The 17,321-nt window shown below is 37.5% G+C and overlaps 1 protein-coding gene across 2 annotated transcripts in view; it reads right to left on the bottom strand.

Annotated features, from left to right (window-relative positions):
* Window positions 1–8,442, bottom strand: part of fam110b (family with sequence similarity 110 member B) — a 32,367-nt gene extending 23,925 nt beyond the window's left edge. The window contains exons 1-2 of one of the 2 annotated variants that reach the window (XM_024273214.2): window positions 7,745–8,442; window positions 7,212–7,338 (exon numbers count right to left, since the gene is read on the bottom strand). The gene's annotated coding sequence lies outside the window, so the exon portion shown is untranslated. Of the gene's footprint in view, window positions 1–7,211 lie in introns of both variants that reach the window. The other variant, XM_024273216.2, reaches the window with a different exon arrangement.
* Between the last annotated feature and the right edge of the window lie 8,879 nt (window positions 8,443–17,321).

Here is a 17,321-nt window from a genome sequence, read left to right as displayed (position 1 = left end):
GTTTTTTTTTTTAGAAAACTTAATGCTTTTACGTGCACCTTATAGAGTGGAAGATATGATATTGTCAGGTGACCTTAGTATAAGATTCTTGATTTTAATTTATTTCCCTTAATCCTAATAAATCCAAGCAGAGCACCAGATGAGCTGCAGCAGTAAACCAAATGTTGTTACTTATTATGTGCAGAGGATTTGTTTTCATGTTTCACTGTCAGAGACATTAGGGAGCACATCACGTATCACATGCTAAGACCAATCACGCTGACACGTAGAGGCTCTGAGGTACGAGTGTCTGTCCATCAGGTTTATTTTGGGTGTTTAGGTGTATGCTGGTAACTCAGAGAATCTAAAGTGTTACTTAATTTCCCAGACCTGCGTGCACGGTGGGCTGCAAGGCTAAAAATAGTCTACATCAAAGGCAAAAGAGCTGAACAACAGACAAACACAAAATAACACTGATAGGGCCAGCACCCAAACAATGAAAATTAAAGGATAAAAAAGACAAAAGATGTCAAGTACTGTATTTATTCTTCCAGTGTGACCAGTACAACATAGTACTTTTCCTGTCTCATTTTTTAACATGCTTTACCAGTTGTTGTTTATCATATAAGGCTGAGCAGCTTTAGGTCTACATGTTTTCTGTATTTGGACTGAACTATCAATTTCAGTTTTTAACCACTAAAACTTCCCTAAAAAGTCATGATCTCATCATGTTTCACATATTTAGTTAGATCCCATCCCTTCAATGTAATGGCTTTGTGACTTATCCCAAGGTGACACAGAACAACTTCAGATAGTAATGCAACAACAACATAGCAGTTTCTTTCATAAAGAAAGGCAGAAAGCCGAGGAAAAAAGGTGGAAGGAAGAAGCAATCAGAGAAGGACTTTTTACAAGGATTTACATGGATGCTTGAGATCAGCAACAGAGAGCGTATCATGCAGCTACGCCGACTGACAACAGTAAAGCTGCAATCTATATGTTAGGAGGAAGTTTCATTGAAATGACTTGTCACAAATAGAATTTAAATGAAGCACAATGACAATTATATTTGTAGCTCCTAAGTGTTTTTACTCTAAATTTGGTTTTCCACAATGTTATTCCTATTTTCCAACAATATTACATCTATTGGCGACATGGGAGAGCATTGTGTCACACTATAGATAAACAAAGAATACGACTTTGTGTTGAAAACAAAATGATCTTTGTTTGTGAAAGCTGCTGTTTATAGTTTTTAAAGGAAAATAGGAATAAAATTTGGGAATCAAAATTGGCCAAGAAAGTGGCAGTTGTTGGACCTCTAATTTAATAGGTTTAATTTTATACTGTACTATCTAATTTATAAAGACAAACTATTTATGGCGAAAAACATCACTCGTCTTAGTAAAATCGCCTAATGTAACAGTAAAGTTAACTACTAATATTACATACTAGGATACAAAATACAGTTACAACTAAAAATTAACATGATTTTAGCATCTGATAAACACAACACACATTAGATGACTTTTTTGGTATCTTGTACCGCCAAAAGGGATTTGCTTATCTACAGTTAAATAAATGTTTCTTTTCAGCTTGAGCACGGCTAATAAGAATCACTTAAATATGCATGACTTGAATTATCTGCAAAGTAAGTTGTACTTGATCAGCACTACAAAACCAGCATTGCATAGTTTTGATGTAGTCACTCAAAGATGAAATATGGACAAAATCCCAATTTAGGGGCACTAGTGAGGGGTGCCTTAAAGGCTGTTGGTTTCAAATCTAGAGAATAATCTTTTTGTTTGATATCTTTACAAACTTTTGTTGAGAATATTTACAGAAAAACAATGTTTTTTGGGTCAATCAGAATAAAGAAAATACTATTTTACTTTTCTCTCCTTGATCTACTCTTAGCTAATAACATCAAGTAGGGCAGCAGCTACCATAGACCTGTGATGGAGAACCCTAATGAACCATTTGTTTATTTTGATTTGAAAAGGTTGACACGTGTAAGAAGATCATACACATTTCTGTCTTTACACCATTCTAGCAGAGATTACAATACGAAGCCATCCTAGTGAACACTTCATTATACTGCTCTGACTTTGCTATAAAATGGCATTAAACTCCCTTACAAGTTCGTCCTTTGTATCCTTATCTCTGCACACCGTTATCAGAAAAGGCATCATTTAACTCTACTTTCATTACTGCAACATAGGCCATTGATCATTCCTCGATTATAACAGGGAGTCAGTTGACATGCCCACTGGGAGTAATCAGATAAATGCAAATTCATTATGGAAATGGGGAAATTATCTGATATATTTCATAGAACTTTTGAACTTACCGTGACTTTCAAAAACCACCACTCTTCTGTTTTTTAATAGTACCACTGGCTTTGCTCATCTGAGAAATAATATGTCAGCACCATAAACTTCGTTTATACTTAGCGAGGAAGAAAGGTTTTTGTTTGGGATATGATACTGTACTCTGGAGTTTGATGCGATTTCCATCTACATTTAGTTTACATGAGTGCAGACGTAAAACTATGTAAAGCATTGGATAAAGGCAGGTACAGTCCATGCCAGATGTACTGGCATTTTAATTTGACACGTCATTGTATGACAACTGCCATTATAGGATGATGGGTAACAGATCAGCTCATCTATGTATTTTTCAATAAATTCGAAAAACCTAATTCATTAATATTTGCTCAGTGACATTTTAAAAAACGACTGCATGGTTTTGTTATTTCAACCTTTTCCTTAGCTGTCGATACACAGTAAGAACTAATGTTATTAATTAGAAATATTCGCAAAAGACTGAGCTATGTTTGTCCTAGCCGGTGATGTTTAGACCATCTCATCCATCTGAGGATCTGTCAATCCGTTATGTTTAAGACGAGTGTTGTACTTAAGAGGATCTTTCGGACAGTGTGATTATTATGATACAATAACACTGATCCACATGAACAATTGTATATAAGGAGGTGTGCAGCCATGTTGAAAAAGCATAGGTCCAAAAGGCAAAAGAGCAGACAAATGTTCCTATTTTTATCTTCATGCCTAAATAAGGGTTCTTATGATACCTGATGGGAGGCTGAACAGCTTCTATTTGACAGGTTTTCTGGATAAAGTTGAGATTGCTCATAAGAGAAGAAAAAAAAAGGAAGAATTTATTTGAAAAGTCCCAGCCTCGTCCTGTGATGTTGGTGAACCCTTTGAGATAAATCCCTTTCCTCTGTAGCAGTTCTGAAGCTACCTCTTGATACAGAGTGAATATCAAAGTACCACCATATTTGATTACATACTGCAATAGCTCCTTACTGCATTGCAATAGAAAGGAGGTACAAGAATATGGAAAAAAAAGGCAGATTAAGAGGGTTGTTTATACGTCCTGATTTAGATTTTGTGTATTGGCCACTTTAAAATACTATAGATGACACCTGATCTAAAATGTGTTAGTTGAGGTCATGACAACATTTTTCCAAATGACTTAGAGTACTAATTTAGAAATTTACAACTTTTAAAGTAACAAAATATAAATCAAGTCAATATTGAAAGATTTGCATTCAAAACAGCATCAATTTTTCTAGGTTTACTTGGACCTGGACTAGAATCAAGTTTTTGATCAACCAATTACATTATAACCAAACAGGTGCAAATGGTTATCACTATCACATTTAGGTCGTAACCTAGTCAATAATTGAAACAGTTGTGAAGGCGGCTTTAAACTGGGTGAGGAACTGCTACCAAGATGAGGTTGATAAAGACAGTTTCATGATAAGGCAAGACTCAGAATAGCAAAAGACACAAGGTGGTTCTAATGCATCTTCAAGGTCTCTTCAAGATAATGATTTCAAATAACACTGGGGTGTGCTGCGGGACATGCTGTTCAAGCTCTTTAGAAGTAGCATAGAAAAACAGGCAACGCTGAGAATAGTGAACATAGTAGTCAGTCAAGGAATCTTAGTGCACCAAGTGTCAACTTTGAAATCGAGAAGATGCCAAGCAGTGACAGTGACAGAAACCAGGGGGATCTTGGTAATACTTGGTACTGTTCAGAGAAGTCTGACCAGAAGAATCTTCATGGAAGAGCTTCATCCAAAAAGCCCATAGCTCTGACCTGGAAACAAAGGCAAGCGACTGGGTATTCAAGAAAACAATGAAACTGGGGTTCAGAAAAATGGCAGCAGGTGCTCTGGACTGAGTCCAAATTTGCAAACACTTGGGTGTGGCAGAAGGCCGTTTGTTCCTCGAAGGGCTGAAGAGCTGTACAATAATGAGTGCCTGCAGGCAAGCATGTGCAGTGAAGCATGGTGTAGGTTCCTTGAACGTTTGATACTGTATTTCTTCTAAATGAGTTGGAGTTGGTGAGGATGAATGGTGTGAATATGAATACAGGCATAAACTCATCCATCATGCACCAGGGAGGCTTCTAATTGGCCCCATATTTATTCTGCAGCACGACGACTCAAAACATACAGTTGAAGTCCTAGAGAACTATATTCAGTGTAAAGAAGAACGAGAAGTACTGAAAGTGATGGCATGGGCCCCCACAGAGGCCTGATCTCAACATCAAGTGTTTCTGTAATTACATGAAGAGACAGAAGGATCTAAGAAAGCTCTCAGGAGCTCAGTGAATTCCACCGTGGAACTGTCATAGGATGCCACCTGTGCAACAAATCCAGTTGCTTGGCCCCTTAATGCCAGAATGCTCCCGAATGCTTCAAGATACCAAAACATTTTGGACAATTCCATGCTCCCAACTTTGTATCAGAGTCCTGACTTGAACCCGGTATAACACCTTTGGGATAAATTAGAGCGGAGACTGAGAGCCAGGCCTTCTTGACCAACATGGGTATGACTTGACCAATGCGCTTTTGGAAGAATGGTTCAAAATTCCTATAAACACACTCCTCAACCTTGTGGACAGCATTCCCAGAAGAGTGGAAGCTGTAATAGCTGCAAAAGGAGGACCCTCATCATATTGAACTCTATGGATTAGGAATGGGATGGCACTTCAGTTCATATGTGAGACAAGGCAGGTGAGCCAATACTTTTGGTAATATAGTGTATTTGGAACAACCTACCGACTGAGTCATTCAAAAAGTGAGAGCTCCAGAAGCTGTTTTAAAGGTCAAACGAAATCATGCAAAATTTTGATTTGTCAATTTGCTGCATTTAGTTGATCGATGAACATAAATACATTTTGAAAGCATTTTTTGTTTACAGCTGACATATGCAGAAAAGTAGAATGTGTGTTGGCGACTGTGCAAAGGTGCATGACCTCTAATCCACAGAGGCAGCAGGAACTCGGAGCATCAGAAATGTGTGAGACAAATTAATAAATTAACAATCCACACACATATGTTGGGGCAAAAACAAAAAAGTCAATGTTAACAAAATTTTATTTCAGCAACTGTTCCCTGATACCTAAAGTCCCACTCCAAACATCTTTTGGTTTATTCTAAAAGGATTACTAGAAGTATTTTAATTAAAACTATAGTGTTTTTAGTAAAAAAAAAAAAAAAAAAACAACTGTTATTTCCAAGGACACAGTTTCTGCGGAGCAGCAGTAATTCATGAGAAATTCACCTCCAACTTGTGGACGGACCTGTTGGCCAGCACTCATTTCCCATCATGCTTATGTTTAAACTATCTCCTACAAGCTTACAGACCCTAACAACCCGACGGTCCGATATTTTGAGCATTTCCATTGTTAAATGGACCTACTGAACAGTACTAAACCGTACATCTTCTCTCTCTCTGTCTGTTATAGGTCCAAAAAAGGGAATGGGACGGTTGGGGCGGAGCCACTGTAACCATCCGTTAAATGGCAGAAAGTGATGACGACATCAGAAAGCCCCAATATAGCACTAGCTAGTGTTTCCTTTTTTTCCTATTTACGGTGGTATTCTTCTTAGCCGCCCACAATCTTCTTTCAAACAACATTAAATTCCTGTTTTAAACGATGCACAAAAAGTAAAGCAAGAAAAAGACGAGCTGCTGGATGACCTCCATTGTTGTTGCATTTTTAGTCAACAATGACTCAATGACACGCTAGCGTGTAAACAAACCACTCAGTGGAAGAGAGGCTTAACTGAGTGGAAATGTTGGCCAGAATTAACTGGACCTTGCCGTACTACTCCTTACTGGACCGGACCGGACTGCTCGGTGGAAGCAAGGCTTAACATGACTGGTGCAACAAAATTGGTGAGAAACATTGGAGCTATCCAGCCAAACAGTTTAGAGCCAGATGTCAGCTCAGACGAGGAAAACAAAGACGTACATGGATCTAGTCGTCTACAAGTCAATGCAGCACAATAGACTTGAGGAGGGAGTTTGCGATTTTTAAAATTGCAAGTTTTTCAGATGGCATGTTTTTCATCTGTCACTGATTCACAACAATTTCAATGTAGAAATACTCAGAAATGGAATTTAAACTTAACTATCTTTTTTAAAAAAAAGTCTATATCATCAGAAAAATAGTTTTAAAAAAGATCATGTTAAAAAATGTAAGAAAACGTGGAACAAGATATTCCACCAGTTCTATTCAGAAATAAGACCATGACTAGTAGCTTGATTCAGGATGAATGAGGAGATCTGAAAGTTTCACATGGGAAGACACGCATGGTCCAAATCTCTGCCTGTGGCCACAGTATCATCCCCAAAAACCATGCGAGCTCGTGAGGTCTGGGCCACATCTGCCCCACGAGCTCTTCAAGTGCTGTAACTGAACAATGTGCCATAATTAGCCCGGGTCAGGCCCGCCTCTGTCTGCTGTCTGGCACAGACACACATGACAGGGGTGGGGGAGTCACGCCGCGTCTGCACCCCGCACCTGAGACTCCTGAGATCACTGTCCGGTGAGGGGGGCAGAGCAAGCACGCGCGCATGGGGACGAGCACAACAGCAGTGCGCGTGCGTGCGTTGGCTGGCGCATTGCAATGGCAGATACTGACACGACCAGCATCAACGCCTGAGCGCGTGCGCTAGTGCGCCACGAATCCAGCTCCCGAATAACGGTTTCCACGCGGCTGCCCGCGTGACAACGAGCAAGAACAACAGACGCGGTTTCGCCCTGACTCAACCAAACAGAGAGGAGGAACAAAAAGAAAAAAGAAAGAAAAAAAAAACGGTGTTGCGCATTGTTGCTTGGAGCGGTTCCAGAGACTCAAGTACGTCAGCTGGACAGGTGAGCGGCAGAGGAGAGCGGCTCGGGAGTCCTACCTGCACCTCGAAGCAGAGAAAACAAAGGATGCTGCAGCCATTCCTTTCCGCCAGATCAATACGTCTGTTCGGCCTGACAGCGAAGCGGTGTGTCCCGGTCAGCAGCAGATCGCACTTCCGCTCACACCTTTCACAATCACACAAGTATAAAAAATATAAATATTTTTGAACACAATCATTTTCATTGAAAATTATTTCTTCGAACCCCCCCTTATAATGTTAGCTTTCAAATCAAAATTGTTTAGGTTATTCAATTAGTTTCTCAGTAGCCAGAATATTAAAAATAGTGGTGCTGTAGCGTTGCTCTTATTGTAGTAAAAAAAAATAGTTGTTAAAATTAGATGAAAAGCTTCCCCCTCTTATTTTGAAGGTAAATTAATCTTTTTCCGGTTGCCGGTCCAGCATTTGTCGCTTTACGTGATGTCCAGCTGCTGGGTCTGAAGCGGTGACGTCACGGACGGACGCAGCTTTTTTGTTTTTTATTTTTTTAAATATTGGTTTGAAACTCCCCGCAGGTGTCAGCCGCTCTTTACCTGCGCTATCTACGTAGATCCAGTGTGAACATCCACGTCGGTGTCGTGAACGGAGCTGCATTAAAGCGCTGTCCAGCCTGCCTCCCCCCGCGCCTGAAAATGGAACGGTCCTTCCCTTAAAGGGCCAGGACACGCCTGTCTTTGTGCTCACTGACTGTAACTGCTGGCCTTTGATGATGCTCGTAATAGATAGTTGGATTAGTTTTTATTTCAGCAGATTATGATTTAAAATCATTTGTAGCTTCTGAAGCTTCTTGATAGAATTGAGACCTACTTGTATTAGAATTTGTTATTTATTATTGTTGTTATTATTATTTTTTAATGAAAAAAGGATTATCAAACAAAGATTAACTAGAACAACATCCAACATCAAACTGTCTGGAAATACTGAAATTAATTGGTACTTTCTAAAGGGGGAACTGATAAAAAAAAAAAAAAAGTTATTCAATTGAATAATGGTATTCTGCCTAGCCCTTCTCCCTTCGCTAGTACTAGCAAAAGCTAGTTCAGTACTTTGGGTCTGAGATAGAAGAATATTCCAAATGTTACTATGCTAAGCAGTGTATTTGTGATACTGGAGCTAATGATTTATTATTATTATTATTATTATGTGGTAAGTAATGATGACAGAGCGGTCTCTACAAAACATCAAATGAAGACCATAATGTAGGGCATCTATGTTTTATTTGGCCGCAAACATAAGTGGCTGAAGAGTAGCTGATTGAAGCTCTAAGCAGTGTAGTGCAGTGTGCTGAATCCAAATATTAACATTTGCTTGCATGTTTTTTGGCATTTGTTGATTAAACATTATGTCAAGATGTGTGTACAGAAATCTTTTAGGTGATCCTAGTCCAATAGTGATTTTAACCTTTACCTTCACTTTTAGCATTCTTATTTTTTATGTAATGACAGTTTAATATACAATTTAGCTACATAATCTGAAAACATAATTGTTACATTTACCAGAATAATCTATTTATTTTGCAGTTTTTTTTTCTTTATTATTATATTTTTATCTCTTTTCAAATGTCCAGAACAGTTTGCCATTTAATTATTTATTCACTTCTGGATCAAACTTATAAACAATTCTGTTTAAAATTGCACTTTCATTGCAAACTTTCGTTAAAAAAAAGTTTGCTTAGCCTGACAGAGTATTAGGACCACCCAGAAAATAGTCATATTATGAGATTTCAGGTAGTAAGTTTATGTCTTTCAAAAGCGTAAATTTACAAGAAAAAAGGTCAGAAATTTGGTTTCTGACCTTTTAAGTCATAAATATGCAACTTTATTTTCCTGACTTAACATTTACAACTTTTTTTTCTCTTAAACTTGCAAACTTAAAGTTGTAATTTAAAAAAAAAAAAGTATAAATTGGCCCTTATACTCTGTTGTAGCTTAGCTATTGGTTGATGAAAGAAAAATGTTTCATCTGGGTGAATTAAACTACGGGTGAGTATCAGTACACACTGACTGAGGTAAATAGCAGCTAGAATTGAAGATCCACTCCAAATCCACTGAAAATCGTGTTTTTAACATATTCTTTTGCCTTTTTTCCTAATGGAGGACATTTATAAAGAAAATTAATATTAAAATTCAATTTCTGAGTATTTATTTATTCAAATCGTAATGGATCAGGAGCAGATAAAAAGAATGTGTTTTAAAAAGCTGGTAGCAGTGATCAGGTGGTACAGTCGGCAGGCTACAAGCTCCCTGCTCCGCTCCAGTTCAATGCTTCCACTTGCAGACAAACAGATCCATCTTCATTTACCTCATCTGAGCTGGCATCTGGCTCAAAACTTTACAGCTGGATAACTCTGATAGTTTTTGTTGCTCTGCTAATGTTAGGTTGGGGGGGTGAGGAGCTGTGAACCAGTGTATAAACAAAGGGATGATGGAAAATGAGGGAAGGCTTACTCTGCGTCCTTCAATGATGATCACGATCATAATTTATTACAGATATATACATTAAAAGCATAGATTTATATGTAAATGTTTGCGTTTATTAATAGCTTTCAAACTTAAAAGTTAACAGTTTATTTTCCTGAAAATTTAAGAATTCATCAGGCAAAAAGTTCTGTATAAATTGTAGGGATGCTGAAGTTTATTTAACTTAAATAGCTACAGAAAAAATAACTCTTGAAGTTTTGTGAAAAGAATCTAAAAACAGAGTTTTATTCCTGCTTTATTTAAGGACGGTGTGTGCCATCACTCACACATGCTTACCCTGAAACAGGCAAAGACCCATGCTGTTTCCTAGCAACCACAAAAAACTAGGCTATAGAGACAGCATCCTTGTGATGAGAGCTCTCTTTTACAAAATCGGGTTGATGGAGTGGCTGCTGTGGTTAAAGATTTAAAGGCGTGAGGGGATACAGGACACTCCACACATTACCACCTGCTGTTGCAGACCACAGGAGACTGAGGCCAAGAAAAGGTTCAATTCTCCAGTGTGGTGTTGATCTTTGGAGGCCACTGATGAACACTGAGAAGTTTGAGTACTGTATGTGCTCATTTAAATGTAACATCACATTCATTTTTATATTGTTGAATAATGGAAAGATCCCACTTTTTGACACCAGAGAGAAAGACAAACTTAAAATAATTTATATTTCCCTTTATGTATACATTTACACATGTTACAGGACAGCAGGTCAGTTCTTCACCTCACATAGAAGCGTTAAGGGTTCATAGAAGTTCAGCCACGCAATCCACATGTACTTTGTGGATTTAGAGAAAGCATTTAATCTTGCCCCCCATGGTGTTTTGTGGGCGGTGCTAGGGAAATAAGTCTGGGGCTCCCTGCTGTCTAGTCTCTATTCCACCACTGCCAGTGCATGTGGGATTTAAGGAGGGATACACTTTGTCATCGCTTCTGATCACAGTTTTTATCCACAGAGGATGAAGAAGCTTGATAAAATACTTGTTAAATGCTCGAGGAATATTTTTCAGAAATCTGAAGAAAGATCCACGTTAGGGCTGAGAAGTACTGGATACCTCACGATCTGATGCGATACGCGATACACGGCTCACACTATCGATAATATCACGATACTGTGATAATTGGTAAAAATCATCTCTAATAACTCACAAAATATAGAAGAACACATTTTTTTTAGGAAAATATATATCCCCATTTAATTTTTAGCTTAAAACAACTTATTTTGTGTAAAAAAAATAACAATTTTGTGCAACATTGCTGAAATCAGTAATACTGAGTCTTTGACAAGCATTGACACCAATTGAATTGGAATTATCTGTCAAATTAAATGTTAACAATAGAAAACATGAACAGCAGTGTCACTACTTAGTACAGAATTTTTGTAAACAACAAAACAAAAATCAAATAATTAAAGTAGCTGCTTGGCACGTTGGTGCCCGTGACAGTCAGTCTCCCATCGCACACCCCCTATCTATCTCCAAAAGAACGTCCCATCCAAGGATGAATATAATGTTTTATGGCCTCTTTAAATAAAAATAGTAATAACCCCATCGAGAATCAATTGCAGGGCTAAATATCGCGATATATCGATATTTTGTTGCACCCCTAATCCACGTGCGCACATTTGACACCTTGTCTGTGGTGCATTGCCGTGGGGAGTTTTACAGTGGTGCTCATAAGTTTACATACCCTGGAAGAAATTATTATTTTTTTGGTCATTTTTTTATAATATGAAATATAACACAAACACGTTATTCCCACTCACAGTTAGGGTTTGGGTGAAGCCTATTATTGTCAAAAATGTGTGCTTTAAGATCATCATGAAAGCAGAAATTTCCTAAATGACTGTTCAAAAGTTTACATACCCTGTTCACAAAACGCAATCTGATACAAACGGTTTTAATGCAACTAAAGGTAGCCATCCTCATCTGGATGGTCTCTGGATTCTGAATCATGGCGGAAACTGAAGAGCTGTCAAAAAATCTATGGGAAAAGGTAACTGGACTGAATCAACATTAAAATAATGCACTAAAAAATCTTTAAGAAGTGGATTTTGTTTGGTTTTGGCCCTATAAGGAATTAACTTTTATGACACTGCAGTTTTAGCAGCTATCAAGTATGACACAACTGACTGCTGCAGCAGTATGATGGAAACGGAGGGTAAAAAAATGGAAATAATCCCACTGAAATCTATTCCTTTCCTGGGCTGTCCCCGGGAGGCAATCAGGGAGGGGGGGACGGAAGGGACCTGGCTAAACTGACTTTTATTCTAGACCACCGCCCCCCTCCCCACTCAAACTTCAGGATGTGGAGAACAGCTTCAGTGACAGCCTGATCCAGCTTACTGTATGAAGGTGAAAGCATTGAAGAGTTTTGTTTCCTGCTGCTGACAGCCTTTACAACAACTGACAGGAACCACTCTGCACCAAAGTACAGCACCACCCCTCCAAAACACAGCATCATTCAAGAATCATGAAAGTGTATATTTTTTTAAGTTTACTTGATATTCATGTAAAGTGCATAGATGTTCTGTATTTTCCCTTTTCATTCTATTTGTATTCTTCTGGGACGTATTTATTTCTGTTCCTGCTAGGCAACTTCTTCATTTTAGAGCCAATGAAAGAGTAAGAACAGCAACTTGACATCACTGTGTGACGGATTCAGCAGGAGGTACTGTTGAGCCCTAAAACCTGGAACTCACTCAACGCTGATGCAGGAACACACTTCCACATAATTCTGGCCCTAGTAAATGACAGACCTACATTAGCTGGACCAGTGACACCATCTGTAGGGTGAAAATGAAGCCTAAAGTTTACTGGAGTTTTCTTCACCCAGCTCCCAAATGAAGAAACAAAAATAATTAAAAAAAAAAAACTAAAAGTACAAGGAGGGATCTGGTAAAGACGTTGAAACTTTAGATCTCAAATTGGCTGAAATTTTCCAGAAATTAAGTACAAAGTTAATCATAAAAATTCCCACATCAAAATCCTTTTTGATCCTCTGGTGTAGCTGTCTGCATACATGTAATTTCAGATAAATGCAGTCAATTTGATTAACTTTTGGGCTTTATTTGTAATTTCTACATCATTCTTAAACATCAGTGTTCATTCTCAGCAATTTCACATTTTTTTTTACATTGGAGGAAATGTGAACTGATTTCTTGTGCAACAAGCCATCTAGTGGTTGATTAGTGAACTGCACAAGTCTTGAGATGCTGCGCTTTTTATACAAGCTAAAATCAAATGTTTCAAATGTTGAATTTCAATTTCTATCACCTTTTAAATGTTTTTATTTTATGTGATATGGAAGTAATGTAAAAACAATCATACAAACTGATTAATAGTCATTACAAACAACAGTTATTGAACATTAAACATGGTTTAAAACAACTAAATGACAAAATCTGCATTTTATAGTTATAAAAACAACAAAAATTTTTTTTAAATAACTTTAGTAAACTAAAGTAATAACTTTACTTTAGTTTTTTTCAGGAGTTGCCACAGCAAATCTCTTGCTTTAAAGAAATGTGTTTTCCTGACCAGATGTGTGCGCGTGCACACAGATACACACAAGTCTCCAAGAGAAAGGAGTGCCCTAAAGATATGAAACATAGCCAAGTAAGTGTACTGTTTTCAAAGCCAGTCTCTGCTGTGAACAAAGATTGACTCTAGTTTCTGCCAAATGATTTTACTGTTGGCAAACGATAACCTGAGGAATTTTCCTGGTGTTTTAAAAGCAAATTGTGAACTTTGTCTGGTAAAGCACTGTGTTCACTTTTAATCAAATACCCAGAGACACTGAGCTCACTTTTACCTCGAGCACAAACTTGGAGAGTGGAGACATCTTCATGACATTCAGAACTCATTTTTATACCTTCTTCTTGTCCATCTGACTCATAGTAAACACATCATACTCATCAGACCAGGGCACAATCAATTCTCAGTTGGAGTGTAGTGATAAGGGAAATCTATTTAAGATTAATGTATTAATTTAACTGTGTGCATGTCTTTGAGTCTTATGTATATGTCAACACATAGCATAAACACTGTTTGCCTGTTAATCTTTTTTACGTGTATGCACAATCTTTCGTCCTCTGTGGTCAAACAAACAGCAGGGACGGCGGGTACGTGCAGCAATAAAAAGCTCTAGAATCTTGAAGCAAAACACCACTCTAATGACTCTGATTGAAAACATCTGGCGATGCACGGCGCCGTAGAGGAGTGCAGAGAACGGTCAGCTTTGCCCCAGCCTGCAGCAGCACTGGTTGCATTCCAGGTGATCTCATGTTATACCTAAAAACAAATAAATGGGTAACAAATTATGCAAAAAAAAAACACATTACATTTTTTTATTTTTAATCTAAAATGTTCATTCTTGAAAAGATTTGACAAACTGTTCAGGTTTTTTTTTAATAGCAAAATCAGGTATCCATCACATATTACTTAAATAATTCTTAGTACGGTAATTAATATAAATAAAGGATAATTTTACACAAAAATACTGATTTGTCTTTTCAGATGACATAAAAAAATGAGTGTGTTCATGGTCTATTTAAGACTAGATGGCAAGATTGCATTTTTCCTGTCGTTTTTTGCAATTATATTCCATCTGTTGTTATTTTTTGCCCCAAAGTACAGATACATGTAGCCCAGAAGGCATGAAAAAAGCTAAAAAAAACAATTAAAAAAATGGATGTAACAGTGCCAATCATCAAAACTTTGGGTAGCTGTAAGTAGATGCATAAAACAGACGTACTCTTCCAATTTTGATTTTGAAGACATCACAATTTTACTCTTCAACAAAGATGCTTTTTCAGGAGACTCTGCAAACTATAGAAACAAGAAGGAAAAACCTTAAAAAACATAGAAATGTCAAAAACACTGAAACGCTGAAACTTCTCTATATTTATTATTTTTTGTGAGTTTCTTTGTCGAGTTTTTAAAACTTGCATTACCAATCACTGTGAAGCTATTGTGCTATAGTGATGTAATTTAACTCGATGACTTTTGATGTCAGTATTTTACGTTTGAAGCAGTTTTATGGTATTTCAAACTGAATGCACATAGTCTTAGTAGTGTTATCTTGTTGGATAGACAGTTACAGATGCACTCGACACACTTGGATATCCCTGTAAACTGATGCCTTTTGGTTTTTGTGATTTTTGTAGCTTCACAGATTTCTCAATTTGTACAATCAGTAGGATGACAAAAAGTCCAATTGGTTGTTCTCCATTTTTCTTTGTCCTATAGGGTCAGATTGATGATGACCATACCCTCCTGCCTTGTATTCTGGTCTCAGCCTTCATCCTAAACCTTCCCGTGAATCCTCGACCCTCTACGCTCTTCTGGAGCCTGTGGCGGGCTGGTGAGTGCGTAGGCTGGGGTGTGTTGCAGCTGGCTTAACACTGGTTGAAAGTGTTGTTGAGTAATCATGACAAAAGCGATGCATTACAGAGAAAGTTTGCTGTAATGAAGCAGTAAAGCATTACTCATGAATTTCCAGTAACATGTTTCTCAGTACATGTCTAGTAGCTTGTGAATTACAGCATACTTAGATATTATTATTGCTTAAAGTCCATGAAGTATTAAGAGTTCCTAGTTTGTCACTTTAAGCTTTAAATGTACATATTTTGATCAAATAAATGAACAGAGCCAAATCCTTTTCTTCCTAGATTTGTGTTCTTAATAATCATGTTCTCTTTTTCACAGAGCTGTCTTTCTTCTTGTTGTCTTCAGATAAGTAGAGTTACTTTAATCAGCTTTATTGCTATTTTTTAGTTAGTAAATTCTATTGATGTTTTCTGATGTGTGCAGACGTTTGGGTCTCCTCATTTTTTTTAGAATTACAGATGTTTTAGAACTGTAAAATCTCCCACCACACACTATATACACATTTGTCAGACAAAACAACATTTTCATGCTTTCCTCTCTTCTTTAAACTCTCAAAGTTTAAACCTTCTCAGAAAAATGGGTCCAGTATTATAGATCTGTAAATGTGGCGAGCTGAACACATTCTGTACATGACAGAGATTGATGGACAAGGTCAACAGCCAATCAAGTCGCAGGACACACTGTGCTGTAGAAAACAAAAAAAATATATATGTATATTTTAAAATTTCTAAATTGTTCAGAAAATAACCTCAAAAACAGGAAGACTTAAGAGGAACCACTCTACTTGGTTTGGAGGCAACTTGCTCATCTGTAGTGATGGACAGTCTCCATCCATCCATCCATCTGGTTGCTGGAGCCTATCCCAGCCACAGATGGGTGAGGGTGGAGGAGTATGGAGAGAATACAGTCTCATTCGATTTGTGTGTTCGTAATTCTCGATTTGTAACTCATACAATACATTTTGTGCATAACTATGTACTTGCAATTAGCTTTTCACATGTACGAAAATTGCACAATCCAAAAAAATATACAAAATCCAATTTACACACTTAAAATCACACTTACAATTAAAATTAAACATAAACTTACACCAGCTTAAAACTAACTACACACAAACATCTTTAAAAAGTATGCTCCAATCACCCGAGACACACACAAAAAAATGCATTTATGCACAAATCGTGAAAGAGTATATTCAGAGTTGTGCGTATGCGCTTTTTGTGTGTGTATCAGGCAATTGGTGTGTACTTTTTTAAAGATGTGTGTGTGTTGTTACGTTTAGGCTGGTGTCATTTGATGTTGTGCATATACAAACTGTATTTTTTTTATTTTATAATTGTTGTTCATGTGAATGCACAATTGCAAGTACACACAGTTACACACAAAATGTATTGTATGAGTTACAAACCAAGAATTAAGTTACAGTTACACCTATGAAGTGCTCAATAATTGATAAATCGATGGTGAGAATTAAGGTCAGCACATGTTGTGTGGTTCCTCATAGTGTTATGGGAAAAAAACAAACCACAACTGTGGACTTCTCTGTCTCACCAGTGAGTCATATATTGAAGGGAAATCACCAGAAAGCTTTACAAACGAAGTTCTTAAAGAGATTTGTGAGCAGATACGTCTGTCCAGGCTTCTTTCTCATAAAGAGCACCTAAAGGAATTTGCAAGTTGTCACATGCGATCTGTGTTTCATCAGACCGCCTGATGAGCTCTCTACTATAAAACCCAGTAGTGGAAACTCCTCCTAAGTGCGTTTGGCTGACCAGAGCGGGCTGCAGATTAATAGGCGGTTGAGTTGTTCTGCCCTCAAGAGGAAACTGGCTTTCTGTTTACAGTTGTGTAGTTGATGCTTTGTGTTTAAGCGTCAGTGGTGCTTAAATACATTTTTTAACATACTTTAACTTTTCAACCGTTAACACGTTGATTGTATTAACAGTTAAAAAATTATAGTAAATCAAGAGACATAAACACTGTAGCTCCGGTGTTAAAGGGTTAACAAGGTTTACCAATGTGCGAGCTCAAATGGCAATCTTGTTTGAATTTCCTCCATAAAACAGCTTATAACTTTTTGAGACCGCATGTTTGTGTGTTCATTGTATCAACATGGTTTACCCTTTTGTTTACCATTCGAACCAACACATAGACGTGTTTGTCTATGCAGATTTATACGGCACGAAAACTCATGGAGACTTTCTTCATGAAAGAGTTTCTCCTTTTGAAAGTGAGAGAATGGGGTTTT

This window comes from Oryzias melastigma, linkage group LG17, assembly GCF_002922805.2.
Source record: "Oryzias melastigma strain HK-1 linkage group LG17, ASM292280v2, whole genome shotgun sequence".
In the NCBI taxonomy this organism is placed as follows: Eukaryota; Metazoa; Chordata; class Actinopteri; order Beloniformes; family Adrianichthyidae; genus Oryzias; species Oryzias melastigma.
Note: the sequence above shows the minus strand (reverse complement) of the source record. Positions and strands in the feature narration are given on the sequence as shown.